Raw genomic sequence first — 15,620 nt, 5'->3', positions numbered from 1 at the left:
AGCCATTAGTTGAATCATGTCTACATTTATTGTGCCTTGAAGCCCACACAACAAAACGTAATTGCTTGGAGGCACAAATGCATTGGGAACACTGCATAGTTTAATAGTTCTGCTGTCCAACAGGTAGGTAGCAGAGAGCTCAGATTTAAATTTATTTTGATTATTGGGTCAGATCGTTTAAAACCCGATTGTGATATACACTGCCTATAGTGAATGCTTATTTCGGTAAATTTTAGGAGCTCATAAAATAAACATCCAAATTAATGACAGTAACCAGTGTTACTGAGTTATTTGTTGCATACTAGTTCACTGTTAAGTAGAATTACCAAAGATGATTATTTGTTTTCTTTATTGGTGCTAGATTTGTATGCTATTTTCACGTTATTCGGTTTGCTAAGCAAAATAATCTCTTCTTTGTTTCAATAGGTCTTTATATTCTAAAAAGTTTTCATGTTATTTTGGATCAATTGGTGGGGGGGGGGGGGGGGGGGGGCTAAATTAATCAGCCACATCAAAACATATTGACATCGGATGGAAGGAGAATCTAATTTTCCAAAGACAAATAGGTTTACCATGAACAGGAAACCATGTACAAACGAAAACACTTTGCTTGCAATTGTACACAATTGTTTCTTTTCAAACCAATTTGAAATTAGTGGCTCATTATTTTTAATCAATTACTTTACCGCAAAATTGTAACAATTTCACCTATTTAACCCAATAGTTGTTTAGTCGCATGATATGCTAAGGAAGGATTACCCAGATAGGATCTGATACCACAGCATGCTTTTCTTCACTAATAAAAATTATAAACGAAACCAGCTCATCGAGGGCAAATGGCAAAAGAGTATTTTGAACAGCTACAACCATGCAATTAAGATTATGCATCCGTGTGTCAAGGTTTGGGTAGCAAAGACATACTGAATTTGCATTTCAACTTAAGATAAAGAACAAAACATATTTACAAGTCAATGTAGAGAAAAATGTGAGAAATGTTACTTTAGTGTGATTTACTTCTAAACGATCATCACTTTCTTAATTTGCTAAACAGTGAAATAAATTAAAGATACATATGTAACGTCTGCCACGAAGTTTAATGGAAATATGAATTTAAAGACGTTGGTGATTCTGCCGTCTTGTGGTCAGAAAAATTAATGAAGCAATGCCAAAAAATGAGAACAGAACTGACAAAATTACTAATGAATAGAATTACTTGTGTTTTATAAAATGTTCATATTGATTGCCAGTGCTGTGAAAAAGAAGTGTTTCAATTTCCCAACCTAATTTGACTAATTTCATACACTCATAGCCGATCGGAGTTGGCCGCCATTTCAGGAGCTCCGCGGCAGCCGAGACGGGGAGTCGGGCAGCTACCGTTTAAGACCCTGCTCGTGTTGTCTGCTTCTCAGGCCATGAAGGAAGAACTCCTAATTCACCAGCAGGTGTGTTGCACGAACCTCTCCTTGCTTTTTCAATGGCCCAATTTCAACAGAATTCGGCGGGCACACTGACAAGAAGGTCGTGCACGCCAATTTGTTTTTGTTCTCCAGAAAGCGGCACTGAAAACGAGGCACCCAGAGTTCTCCAGGGTGGTGTGGACTCAAATTCTAAAATGAATAATTCAGTCAAAGTCAACTTCAACTCCTAGAAATGTAAGTTCTTGTTCAGCATTCCTCACAAATTTCACCAAGTGAATATATGCTGCAGTGAGCCTGTTTAGAGCAGGTATACGATGAGCGTTTTGTATGCTAATTCATTGGATAAGCAGTATCAAATTAAACAAGACACATATTTATTAAAATAAGCAGTTACAATACCTCAGTTGTCTCAGTGTCTAACACGCATTCACCCACAAGGTTCAATGTGGTGCTCTTAACCTCCCATTCTTTCAGCTCTCCCCTAATTTAAATTTTGTGGTCAACATAACGGAAGAGTCCACCTGCAATATCTTGGAAACACTTCTCAACAAGGGTCATTACGGACTGTTTCCGGTCATTTTGTCAAACAAAACGGGAACATCTTGGCTTTCTTATATACGTTCCTACTCCGACTCTTATTGCAAACAGCTGCTTGTCAGATAGTCTGCAACGGGTATTTTGGGTTAATTTTGTGTTCATACTGCTTAAGGGGAAAATTAGACATTTCAAACTCTACAAAAACAAGCCACCTGGCTCTACTTACTGTTCCCAAGTCAGTACCCATAACCCTTTCCCTGCTCTGGAGAATATGGATGATACTGTGGGTGCTCACCAGTATTCGTCTTCAGCTTCCCCTATTTCGACCAGTTCCACTTCTTCATGTGCTCATAAAATGTCTTCCAAACTTCCTTCGAGTTCCAATATTTCAACTAATTAAAAGGGTTAAAAAAGATCCTGTTACCCATGAAGTGTCCTGCCGCAGTTTCAATGGACCTTCTCCTAGAGAAAATTTGAGCACTTAATCCCTATATGGAAGAAAACCAATGAACAACTTCAACTTCTAGTCAAGTGGAACAAAGGGGTCAATGACCTTCAGGATACTGCGTAGGCTGTAAAAATCTAGCAAACAAAGTATTGTACTTGGAAAAAACACGCAGAAGACTTGGGGAACTGCAACAGAAAAATAACCTTCGCATATATGGTTTGACTGATGGGTTGGAAGGCTCAGATTCCATCTCCTTCTTTCAGTCATTTCTTCCCAAGATTTTTGGTTCTCTGACCTCCCCTCTGCTTAACATACAACAAGCACATCGACTTGGTCATCTTTCTCATTCTTTATCATCTTCACAGAAACCCAGAAATGTCGTCATTCTTTTCTTAGAAAATATCTACCTCTTAAAGTCATCAAAGAGGCCAAAAGTAAAGGGCGTATTTCATGGTTTGGGTCAAATCTGTTCTTTGCTCAAGACATTGCCATGTTCACAGTTGACAGACAGAAAATATCTCTTGACATGCGGCCAGCTCTTTGCTCTCTGAACACCAGGTATGGCCTGCTCCACCCTTGTTTGTGCAAAGTGACTTACAACAGCAGTACCACAAGATGTGAGGATCTTGCTTTTTTTTTTTTTTTACAGAAGTTTATTGATAGCAGTGAAGTACGGGCAACGGAAACCTCTAAATTTACTGTCACATGATTTTATTGCTTCTATATATTTTTTGTTATATTCTTTCTGATAATCCAATTTGAAACATTCCATCAACTAATATTTTTGCAATTTAATTAATTTCTTCCATCACATGTTTTTATTCTTGCTAATATGCCTATGTTTCCCGTCTAGGCTCCACTTCCATGTCTTGAAGATCTAATCAATGCTGTTTTTGTGTGGGTAGATCGCCCCCTCTGTCGACTGCTCTGGGTTTCGGTTGTGTCCATTGCCTCATCTGACTCCACCACCAACCTTTTGTCTGCTATATAGGTATATCCCTTTTGCTATTTTCTCAAATGTGTTTACAGTCTCTTTTCTTCTTCCCATCTCCTTCTTTACTTTTTTCTTCCTTTCTCTCACTTATTACACCACCTAATTTTTATTCTCATACTCTTTTATTCTCCTTTATCACTGATTTATTTTTAAAATATTCAGTTACATATATTGTTTTTTGATTGTTGTTGTTATAAACAATATGTTACATGTTTCTTTCTTAATCTAATATGACATTAAGAGTAATTTCATAGAATATTATAGGATTAGGTTCTTCTTTAAAATGACACTGGGCATTGTCACACCTCTCCAAACTGAAAGGTTACTTTGCTATGTTTTGCAAGAAACACACATCAGAGAAAGAAATGAGCAAACTTAAAAGGCAGTGGGTTGGGCAGGTTTTTCTTTTGACCGGGTACAGTAAAACAAGCTGGAGTGGCTACACTTTTTGATAAATCCTTAGATGTTCAAGTTATTTACCAAGACTCTGAATCGACAGGCAGATTTTCTGTTTCCATAGCTATCAACAAAAGACCTTTGACAATTTTCAATATTTATGCTCCCACACATTTAAAAAGATAATTTTGGCCTGATATCTTATCTATATTAATGACATTTACAGAAAACTATTAATTTTTTGGTGGTGATTATAACATGATTTTGGATCCATTCACTGATCGAAATTTCAAAACTAAATGTGTACCTTCATCCATGCATTTGCAGTGTACCATACAAAAATATAACTTTTTCTCCCCTGTGCATTTCTCCTAATCTAGGATTGATAATTTGGTTGTCTCAAAAGCTCTGGCACAACATATTCTACATTCAGAAATTGGTTACATACTGATTTCTGATCATGCCCCGGTTACATTGGATTTAGACCACCCTATTGATCATGGTAACAAGCGGTGCGAATTCAATAATTCCCTTCTACCATATTCTTATTTCACACATCGTTTTGAAGGCTTTATGAATTATTTTTTAAAATTCATGAGACACCTGACATTTTCCCCAAATTATCTGGAATACTTTCAAACCTGCCTCTAGAGACTTCATTATTTCCTTTGTATCGCTCAAAAAGAAACTTCCTCTCAAAAAAATGATTCAGACCATGAAACATATTGAACAATTAGAACATACATATTACACTTCTAAATCCAAGGCAAGTTTGGATGAATTAATTCAAACCAAATTCGCTCAATAAATTTAAACAGAGGACGCGACTTCAGACCTCCTTGGGAAAGTCCTCGCTAATTATCGTAAAATTAAAAAAAGACGTAGTCATAATAAAGTCTATTCTGTGTGCTAATAATCATACTGTTCATAAAAACAATGCTGGGGCGGGGCCAAGCAGCGGAACGAAATGGGCGCCTAACCCGTTAGCTCCGGCGAGCCGGTCTCTCCTGCGCTTACCCGATACACTTATCCGGGCCCCAAGAGGAGGAAACCGTAACGGAAGGTGTGCAACCTTTGCTGAGGGCTCCTGAGACCAGGGATCGATTGCCGCCAACGCTGAGGGTCCCGTTCGTCTAAGGCCTGTTGCGACGGCTGAGCCAGGGACTGGAGTGCTGCGCACGGCCGCGAGGAGGGCCGAGTGAGGTGGACTGTTACAGCCGAAGGCCCCGGACCCGGAGTTGAAGCTCAAGGCGGTGACGCCACCGAGCCGGGCGACACCCACTGGACTCAGGGAACAATGCGACAGCTGACAGAGGGGTGGCGGAGGAGCCGCGAGTGAGGCCCCGCTGGTACAGAGACAGTGAATAAGAGTAAAGCACTGGGACGGCGATTGGGCTCTCTGTGCATACCGGGGGAAGCGGTGAGGGAGGTGGGGTGCCAGTGTTGGGAATCGCGGTTGCATCGGGCCACCCCCTAACCCGCCCCGCTTCAGGCCTGTGCTGCCCTTCCCAGGGTCAAAACAGCAGTGGAATGGGAGCTAACTTCCCCCCATCATAGTCAAGGGCCACGCAGTGGATGGAAGGGCCCGTGCTAGCTGAGGGGCCCTGCGACACTCCTGGGGGAGCTTGAGACGCCGCAGAGTGGTCCAGTTGAAGATCTTTCAGGGGTGTGGGGTCAAGACGACTGCCTGAGCCTCAGTTAATCCGCATCACGACCTGCAGTAGCGGACCGGGCCAGCGGCCCTGAGCTAGCCATACATCTTGGGAGATACACGTGTGATAAGCAGAGAACCACACCCCAACATCCCAGGGACCCTTCTGCCCTGCAGGCCGGTTAGCTTGTGGCGCCCAGGAGTGGGGGTCCAACCCAGCGCAAAGTAACATACTGCTGTGACCAGGGTGTGAAAGAGATCGAACTGCAGTGTCCTGGGCCCGCGCAGATGCAACCATGGAAAAGTCCAAAACAACAGGGACAAAGGGCTCCAAAACTGTCCAAACCTACAAACTTGACCGATACGCCCTCCCCAGGGACTCGCTACAGGAGCTCCACACCAGGGGTAAATCTATGGGTGACACGGGAGGAGACAATCAGGAATTGACGCTGAAAGACGTCATGGAAGCCATAACTGGAATTAAGACCTCCTTGGAAGACAAGATGGACTTCCTCTCGATCGACTTGAATCTTATCCGAGCAGACTTCACCAAACTCAATGAAAAGGTCAAACAAGTAGAAATCACAACGACGAGCCTAGTTGGGGACGTCACACAACTCCAAGGGGATGTTCACGACTTACAGTCCTTCCGCAAATTTGCTGAATACAAACTGGACGATTATGAAGAGCCGCTTCAGCGGAACAATATACGCATACTGGGGGTGTCGGAGAAGGCAGAGGGATAGATGCCGGAGCTTTTTGTGAAGGACCTTATCCTTAACCATCTGCAGCCCAAAGGCCTTAGCAAATTTTTCGTCATTGAAAGGGCACACAGGGTCCAAGGGGGACGTCCGAAGCCGGGGGCCCCACCATGCTCAATGTTGGCGAGAGTTTTGAATTTCAGGGACAGAGATGTGATCCTCCAGACCGCCAAGACAGCGCCCCCTCTCCGATATGACAACACAGTGATCACAGTGAGACAGAGACGGTCCTTCTTGCTCGTGAAGAAGAAGATTTAAGTATGTAATGCTCTTCCCAGCACGCCTTCGTGTGGAGGCAGAGGGATGAGACTGGTTCTTCGAACAACCGGAGACGGCCTCCGACTGGCTTGAGAGCCGGGCAAACCAGCGCTCTGGCAGCCGTAACAGTGGCGATGATACGACCTCCTAGCTAGAGGGTTGAAGGGGATCATGATGATGGCGAGACCACTGCGGACCTAAAAGAATCCCCGGAGGTATTGAATCAGGTATCGGGGAGCCATGGTTGCTGCTACCCGTCGGGTGTCCTCTCCCAGTTATCTCTACCTAGAACTGTTAAATATGACTTCTTGGGAACTGTATTGCAGCACTTTGGAAGGGGGGGGACAAGACAATGCGCCCCAACTTTTGGTTAATCAAAAGGGCGACAGGCACTCTGCAAGTTTTGAAGGGGCAGTCCTACGCCCAGAGAGCAGGGAAGCAGGGAGGGTGATGTTGGGTTGGGGATTTATGTTTGTTTATTATTGTGGTTTTAACATCGACAATACATATTGACTTCACAGTAGAGGATAGTGTAATAATGAAGGATGTCTCGTAGACAGGCCGCTTAGAACAGGTTGTAGGTTTATTTGACAGGTAACAAAGTCCATATAAAGATCATCAGTAAGGCCTCAGATCTCCAGTAGAGCCCCACCAGGAGCAGCCTCCCTGCTGCTCAGCCCCATCTCTTCCAACTGCCAACTCCCCAGTCCCTCACACCCAACATTCTAAGTGACATCACTCATGGCTGAGCAGCAAGGGACAGAATTGTAATAAGGAAGATGCACACAACACAACAGGTTATAACAGATACAAAGACTTATTTTGGATTCAATGAGTACGCAGTGGGACAAGAGTGCTAAAATATTGAGTTGGAATGTTAACAGACTTGGGGACAAGATCAAACAAAGTGTGGTTCTTCAGTATATTAAAAGGCAGACCCCTGATATTGTCATGCTTCAAGAAACGCACCTGGTGGGGAACTCCTGTAAAGCAATGCACAGGTGGGGTTATAAAATGGTAGCACATGCGGGATTCACGACTAGCTAACGGGGCGTGGGTATTATGTTGAAGAACTCATTCCCTCTCAACGTAAACTCCACATGGACTGATGAACGGGGCAGATATATTGGAATCACGGGTAGATGGGAGGGGCGTACCATCACACTTATGTCAGTCTACATACGACCTGGACTGCAAGCGACAACATTTAAGGACCTGGGCGCGATATTACTCGCGCTACCAGACAGTTTGCTAGTGCTTGGGGGCGACCTCAACTCAGTAGTCTCGGGCACGTTAGACTGACACACCCCACGTGAGATAGGGCAGTCTTCCCGCTGGCGGACAGACTTTCTGGAGGCCCTAGGGCTGGCTGATGCCCTCTCTCCTGCACGCGACCAGACCGCCCCCGCTGACCGCCCCCTCCTCGCCTGACTCTCGGAGAGGGACGGGCGGCTCCTCCATCTTGGGCGGGTCTGGCCTCGGCGTTGCAGTTCTTTGGCTCCTCCCCCCCTGGCTGACACTTAAGGCGCTTACCTGGCTGCACTTCCTGACCTGTCGTCAGACCTCCCGAGGCTTCTCCGGGAGCAACGCTAGTTTTACTAAAATCCCCTGACTTTTACCCGCCGCCTACCTGCACTGCCTCAGAGCGCCTCGGACCCGGCGCCCTGATCCTCGCTGGCTGCCCTCTCTCCTGCACGCGACCAGACCGCCTCCGCTGACCGCCCCCTCCTCGCCTGACTCTCGGAGAGGGACGGGCGGCTCCTCCATCTTGGGCGGGTCTGGCCTCGGCGTTGCAGTTCTTTGGCTCCTCCCCCCGTGGCTGACACTTAAGGCGCTTACCTGGCTGCACTTCCTGACCTGTCGTCAGACCTCCCGAGGCTTCTCCGGGAGCAACGCTAGTTTTACTAAAATCCCCTGACTTTTACCCGCCGCCTACCTGCACTGCCTCAGAGCGCCTCGGACCCGGCGCCCTGATCCTCGCTGGCTGCCCTCTCTCCTGCACGTGACCAGACCGCCTCCGCTGACCGCCCCCTCCTCGCCTGACTCTCGGAGAGGGACGGGCGGCTCCTCCATCTTGGGCGGGTCTGGCCTCGGCGTTGCAGTTCTTTGGCTCCTCCCCCCCTGGCTGACACTTAAGGCGCTTACCTGGCTGCACTTCCTGACCTGTCGTCAGACCTCCCGAGGCTTCTCCGGGAGCAACGCTAGTTTTACTAAAATCCCCTGACTTTTACCCGCCGTCTACCTGCACTGCCTCAGAGCGCCTCGGACCCGGTGCCCTGATCCTCGCTGGCTGCCCTCTCTCCTGCACGCGACCAGACCGCCTCCGCTGACCGCCCCCTCCTCGCCTGACTCTCGGAGAGGGACGGGCGGCTCCTCCATCTTGGGCGGGTCTGGCCTCGGCGTTGCAGTTCTTTGGCTCCTCCCCCCCTGGCTGACACTTAAGGCGCTTACCTGGCTGCACTTCCTGACCTGTCGTCAGACCTCCCGAGGCTTCTCCGGGAGCAACGCTAGTTTTACTAAAATCCCCTGACTTTTACCCGCCGCCTACCTGCACTGCCTCAGAGCGCCTCGGACCCGGCGCCCTGATCCTCGCTGGCTGCCCTCTCTCCTGCACGCGACCAGACCGCCTCCGCTGACCGCCCCCTCCTTGCCTGACTCTCGGAGAGGGACGGGCGGCTCCTCCATCTTGGGCGGGTCTGGCCTCGGCGTTGCAGTTCTTTGGCTCCTCCCCCCCTGCCACGCCCCTTTGACCCTCCTCCCCCATGTGTCGTCCCTATATAATGGCTCCTGTCTTCCGGCGGCGCAGCGGACGGGCGCAGCGGGCGCGACGAAGGCGCGCCGAAGTTGCGCCTAAGTTAAGCCCGTCTGCGCCCGTCCGCGACGGGCCGGGACCAGGGGCCACACATCTTGCTCCTCACTTGGTCTATTCCTCCGCTCAACTTATAGCACTATCTGCCTTTCCTTCTCCCCCCCCTTTTTTTCCTTACATCATTTACACTCACTTGGTATCCTTTCCTCCCCTCTGTCTCATTCGATACCCACCTCTCTCAACTCTTCCTTTCTTCCCACTACATTATCCCCGGTTTCTCGTCCCCCCCCTGCTCCCACTGTTGCCTCTGCCTACTTATTGAATACCCGGTCTGCAGTCAAACACCAGACAGCACTCTTTAATCTTCTGACTACTGATTCTCCCGATTTTTTATTTCTGACTGAAACCTGGTTCACTGCCGACTCTCTTCCTGATCTTTTAGCCATCCTCCCCGATACCTATTATGCCCTCCGAGCTGATCACTCGGATGGCAGGGCCGGTGGAGGGGTAGCGATGATCGTCCGGTCAACATTTAAATTTCAACTCCTCTCTCACTCCCTCATATCCAACGTGGACTGCCTTGTGGCCCGTTCTCTTAATTTTCCCTCTCCTCTCACTGTTGTCCTTGTTTACCGTCCTCCCCAATCGATGCCTTCTTTCGTAGCCTCTATACAGGATCTTCTAGCCACCTTGGTGGTCAACAACTCCTCCGTACTATTCCTCGGAGATTTCAATTTCTGGCCAGGAGATCCAAAGGAAGATCTCCCTTCCAAAGACTTTTCTGCCACTCTTCACTGTTTGAATCTCATTTCCCATGTCACAGCCCCTACCCACGTACAAGGTCATACTCTTGACCAAATCTGGTCTTCTCGTCCCCTTGCTTCACCCCCCTTTATCTCCCCTTGTGTTTGGTCGGATCACCATATTATTTCCTTTTCTATTCACTTGGGTGTGGTTGATAAGCCCTCTCTTCCCAAGAATCACCTTGCCCGTAATTGGAATCATACCGACCTTGACTCTCTTTCACTTTCTCTGGCTTCCTCCGCTCCTGATCTTACTAACCTCCCCCTTGAGTCCCAGGCCAATGCCATCAGCACATGGCTTTCCTCTTCGTGCGATCGAGTGGCACCGCTTAAAAAGATCAAGGCGGTTCGCCCTTACGATGCGCACAAATGGTTTTCTCCAGAGCTTAAAGCTGTAAAACTCGACCTCAGGCGGTCGGAACGTCTCTGGAGACGGCAGTACTCTTCCTCTCTGCGCGTTAAATATAAAACTCTCCTCACTGAGTATAAACAAGCTATTCTTGTGGCCAAAACCTCCTATTTTACTGAGAGAGTAGCTCTCTCTGCAAACAAATCTCGCGAAATTTTTTCCCTGGTTCACAATCTTGCCACCTCTGATCGTTCTTCCCCCGGTTTGGTTCCCTCTCAGTCCCTCTGTCTGTCACTCAATGACTTTTTTATAGACAAGATTGTGAAGATTAAAGCTAACATTCCGACTGTCCCTCAACCCATCTCTATGCGCTATGCTACCTCCCCGCTTTCTTCCCTCACCACTTTCCCCCCTATCTCTCTTGATCTATTCTACAACTACCTGATCAAGGTTAAATCTGGTTCCCCTGCAGACTGTGCTCCGGCGCGTATCCTTAAAACTCTTTTTACCGCCTCTTTTGTTCCCCCGCTCACTCTACTTAATTCTTCTTTGGCTGCTGGCTCTGTCCCTTTATCATTTAAAACCGCCGTTGTTCTCCCCATCCTAAAAAAACCTGGTCTGGATCCCTCTCTCCCTGCTCATTTCCGACCTATTTCCCTTCTCCCCTATTTAGCTAAGATCCTCGAGACCCATGTCACCTCTTGCCTCTCCTCTTACATCGAGGATAATGGCCTCCTCGCTTCCCATCAGGCGGGCTTTCGCTCAGGTCACTCAACGGAGGCAGTGGTTCTCGCGGTCTTGGATGAACTCAAGGGGAAGGCTGATTCCAGCCTCCCCCAAGCCCTGGTCCTTCTCGATCTGTCCGCTGCGTTCGACACGGTTGACCATTCCATTCTTCTCGCCCGTGTCAGCGCAGCGGGCATTCGGGGGGCGGCCTTCTCCTGGCTGGCATCCTTCCTTCGAGATAGGTACCAGGCGGTTCATCTCTCCGGTTTCTCTGCCCCTCCCCACCCGGTCACTTGTGGTGTTCCCCAGGGTTCCTCTCTTTCCCCCCTTCTCTTTAATCTTTATATCTGTCCCCTCGTCACCTCTCTTCTTGAGCGGGGGGTCTCTGTGTATAACTACGCAGATGACCTCCAGCTCGTCTTTGATCTCTCTTCCTCTTCTGACTCTCTTTCTAAGTTCAGTTCCACCTTAATCTTCATCTCGGAGTGGATGAGCGCCAACCATCTTAAGCTCAACCCCGATAAGACGGAACTTGTTCTCACGGGTGGTCCATCTAACCCCTGGTCCCCTGCACACTGGCCCCTCTCTTTTGGTCCCCCTCCTACGCCTTCCCCATCTGTTCGCACCCTTGGCATCAAAGTTAGTTCCGACTTAACAATGCATAGTCAGATTAGCTCTGTTGTGTCTTCCTGCTTTCTTTCCCTTCGTCTTATCCGGAAAATCTCACGTTTTTTCACCACTGATGCACTCAAAACCATAGTCCTGGCTTTAGTCATCTCTCGCCTCGACTATGGGAATGGCTTGTACGTGGGCATTCCTGCCTACGAGTCTCGACGCTTACAGGCCATCCAAAATCAAGCTGCCCGCCTTATTTTCTCCCTTCCTAAATTCTCTCACATTACTCCCGTTCTTAAATCTCTTCACTGGCTCCCTATCCGTTTCAGATCCCTTTTCAAACTAGCCTGCTTCGCTTTTCGAGCTCACTCCCGCTCTGCCCCTCCCTACATCAACTCCCTAATTTCATCCCATGTCACCAGTCGTACCCTTCGTTCTTCTTCTCTTTCTCTTCTGCACATCCCCCGTTTCCGCAAACTTAGAACGGGTGGTACTCGCCTCTCCGTTTTGGCCCCCCAGTTCTGGAATAGCCTTCCACTTCACATCCGTTCCATCCCCATCTACACCCATTTTCGCAAAGCCCTCAAAACTTTTCTTTTCATTCAGGCTTTCTCTTCATAGGCTCCTCGGATTCCCTCTGTGAGCTTTGACCAGGTCCCCAGCGCCAGGAAGCCGCTTGGCCGCAGTGCGCTTTATTAAATACTTTTTTCATTTCATTTCATTTCATTTCATTCATTTCATTTCTGATGGGTGGAGAACATACAACCCAGACAAAATACAACATACTTTCCATCCGGAGCACACCACAGCCTTTCCCGCATAGATTACATTCCAGTCCCTGCACCGCAAGTCACACATATTTGTGAAATTAGACACCTAGCCAGGGGCATTTCCGATCACTCCCCGATATGGGTACAGATAGTCCTTAACCAAGCAAGGGTGGGGAGGCTCGCCCCCATCAGCCCATGGTACCACCAGGATCCGATAATTCGTAAGGACCTCATCAAAGCCATAGATAACTACTTCCGGGAAAACGAGGAGCGGGGGACTCTTCCCCAGACTTTATGGGAAGCCTTTAAGTCTGTGTTCCGAGGTCAAGCCCTATCTCGGATATCTAGAATTAAGAAGGATAGGCAAAAAGATATCTCAGATGCTGAGGCGGAGATTTACCGGATGGAAAGTGAATTGGGAACTGAGATCACACCTGAGACACTCCATTCGCTCCGTCTCAAACAAGACGACTATAAGGCACTAGTGACTGACAGAACTAAAACTTTGAGGAGGGAAAAACTGGGCAGAATATATGACCTGGGTGACAAGGCGGGGAAACTCATAGCTTGGCTGGATAAAAAGGAGTGGGCGAGCAGACTGGTTCCTGAGCTTAGGGATACAGGTAAAGCTCCCATAACGGACACACAGGAAATTGTAAACTGGTTCGCCAGCCATTTTAGTACTTTATACACAGCCGTGGCGCCATACACTGAAGAAGATTCTCTTCTCACGAGCTTTTGAGAGCTATAACACTCCCCACACTCTCTGTTGAGGATCTTAACTCTTTGGAAAGTGCCCTGACTTCGGATGAAATAGCGTTGGCAATTCGTTCATTAAACTCCGGAAACGCCCTTGGTCCAAATGGCATTCCCATTGAACTCTACAAACTCAGGCCTGACAAACTAGCTCCACATTTAAAAGCCGCGTATGAAGAAAGCCGGGAGCGGGGGGGTATTGCCAATGGATCAAAGGGTGGCCACCCTCGTCACCATTCATAAAGAGGGTAAATCCAAAATTGACTGTGATTCGTACAGACCGGTTTCGCGCCTAAACGCAGAGCCCAAAATTCTGGCCAAGCTCCTGGTTAATCATCTAGTAAAAATAATTGGAGGCCTAATACACCCAGATCAGTCAGGCTTCATGCCACACCGAAACACAGCACTGAACCTGCGCAGAGTACATGGAGTTCTGGGCAGAGCGGCCACAATTCAAGAACCTGCTATAATTGTCTCATTGGATGCCACTATGGCGTTCGATACTGTCGAATGGTCCTATCTTTTGGCAGTGCTCGCAAAGATGGGTTTTGGTCCGGGCTTCACTCATTGGATACGCCTCTTGTACCACGAGCCCATGGCACAAGTTGTGGTCAACAACAAAAAAATCAGACAAATTTACGCTCAGTCGGGGGACCCGCCAGGGATGTCTGCCTTCACCCCTTCTGTTTGCTCCAGCCTTGGAACCCCTGGCGGCATGGATCCGGAGGGTTCCAGTGATACGAGGACAGCGTTGATCCCCAGACTGGGAGGATCGCATTTCACTCTACGCAGACAACATACTATTGTACCTTGCCTCCCCCAAGAGGTCCCAGGAGGTAGTCCTATACATCCTAGCTATGTTCGGCAGATACTCTGGGTTCTGCGTCAACTGGACAAAATCCCTTTTGTACGTCCTTAAAGGAGACCCGCCTTCCACATCGTAAAACTGTCCAATACAAATTAGTACAGTGGGCTTCAAATATTTGGGAATATTTATCTCTCTTGATCAAACACTCCGCTACAATCGTAATCTTCTCCCTCCACTGCAGAGACTAAAACGAGACATAGCTAGCTGGAAAGCGCTTCCACTATCGCTATTGGGCAAAGCGTCTCTTTTTAAAATGATGTAGTTATCCCATTTTTTATATGCGTTGCAGAACTCGTTGGATCCTGTCCAGAGTTTGTACTTTAGAGAAATTGAAGGTCTCCAGAGGGACTTATTGTTGCACAAGCTTACACTAAACTGGTATGATGGTGGCATTAGCCTACCAGACACCAAGAAATACTATTGGGAGACACATCTTGCGGCCATTAACCATAGTACATATGGTTGCATGATGACCCCGGATATAACATGGACAGGTGGCTCCTCCCTGGGGGGGGGGGGGGGGGGGGGGGACTACAATAGAGCGATCTACTCAAAGCCGGGCCGATACCCTCTGACAGGTCCTACTAAACACTCAGTTAGCATCTGGCAGTCTGTCACTGGATCACTTGGATGGGGGAAAAAACTCCCGTTAGCAACACCGCTATGGGACTCCCATATATGGAGATCGAAGGGATTTGATAGATGGGAACTCATTGGGATCTCACAAATTAAAGACATATGGGAGAGGGGTGGGGTGAAGACCTTTACTACCCTGCAACAGCAACACGACTTAGCTGATTCGGAGCATTTTCAATACACACAAGTCCGACATGCACTTCAATCACTTCTTCCAAGAGGTTCCTCCTCTCCTGAGTCCTCTCCGTTGGAAGACAGAGTACTGGATGGTCACTTACCCTAGAAAACCATATCTTTAATATAGAAGAAATTGATAAACAATATGGCAGATTCCCTCCAAACCCTGCGGGAAAAATGGGTAAAAGATGGTATCAAATTGGACGATGAAGATTGGCAGGAAGCAGTTTCCTCCCCGAGAGTGGTTGCAATCCCAGCACGGCTTAGGCTAATACAGCTCAAAATCCTCCACAGAGTTTACATTACAGTACCCCGACTGGTACAGATGGGAGGGCCCGGGGGAGGAGAATGCAGGAGACGATGCAGCCAATTAGGCACATTTATCCATATAATATGGGTCTGCGAACACATTCAAGCCTACTGGCGAGAAGTACATGGAGTAATCAGTGAAGTGCTCACAGTCGTCCTCCGCCCAGAGGCACGTAGGTGCCTCCTGAATATATGGAAACCTACAGACCTGAACACTCACCAAACACAGTGGGCTACACTTGGCTTAATGGTGGCAAAGAGGAACATTGCATAGCTTTGGGGAGTGGCACAATCACCCGCAATAACAGACTGGAAACAAGCATTTACAATGCAATAGGT

The 15,620-nt window shown here is 47.9% G+C and overlaps 1 protein-coding gene across 7 annotated transcripts in view; it reads right to left on the bottom strand.

The window, feature by feature from the left end:
• KCNAB2 (potassium voltage-gated channel subfamily A regulatory beta subunit 2) overlaps positions 1–15,620 on the bottom strand; it is a 1,115,399-nt gene that overhangs the window by 517,801 nt on the left and 581,978 nt on the right. The window lies entirely within an intron of this gene.

Source organism: Triturus cristatus, chromosome 1_2 (genome assembly GCF_964204655.1).
Source record: "Triturus cristatus chromosome 1_2, aTriCri1.1, whole genome shotgun sequence".
Lineage (NCBI taxonomy): Eukaryota > Metazoa > Chordata > Amphibia > Caudata > Salamandridae > Triturus > Triturus cristatus.
This window is presented reverse-complemented; position numbering and strand designations above follow the sequence as displayed.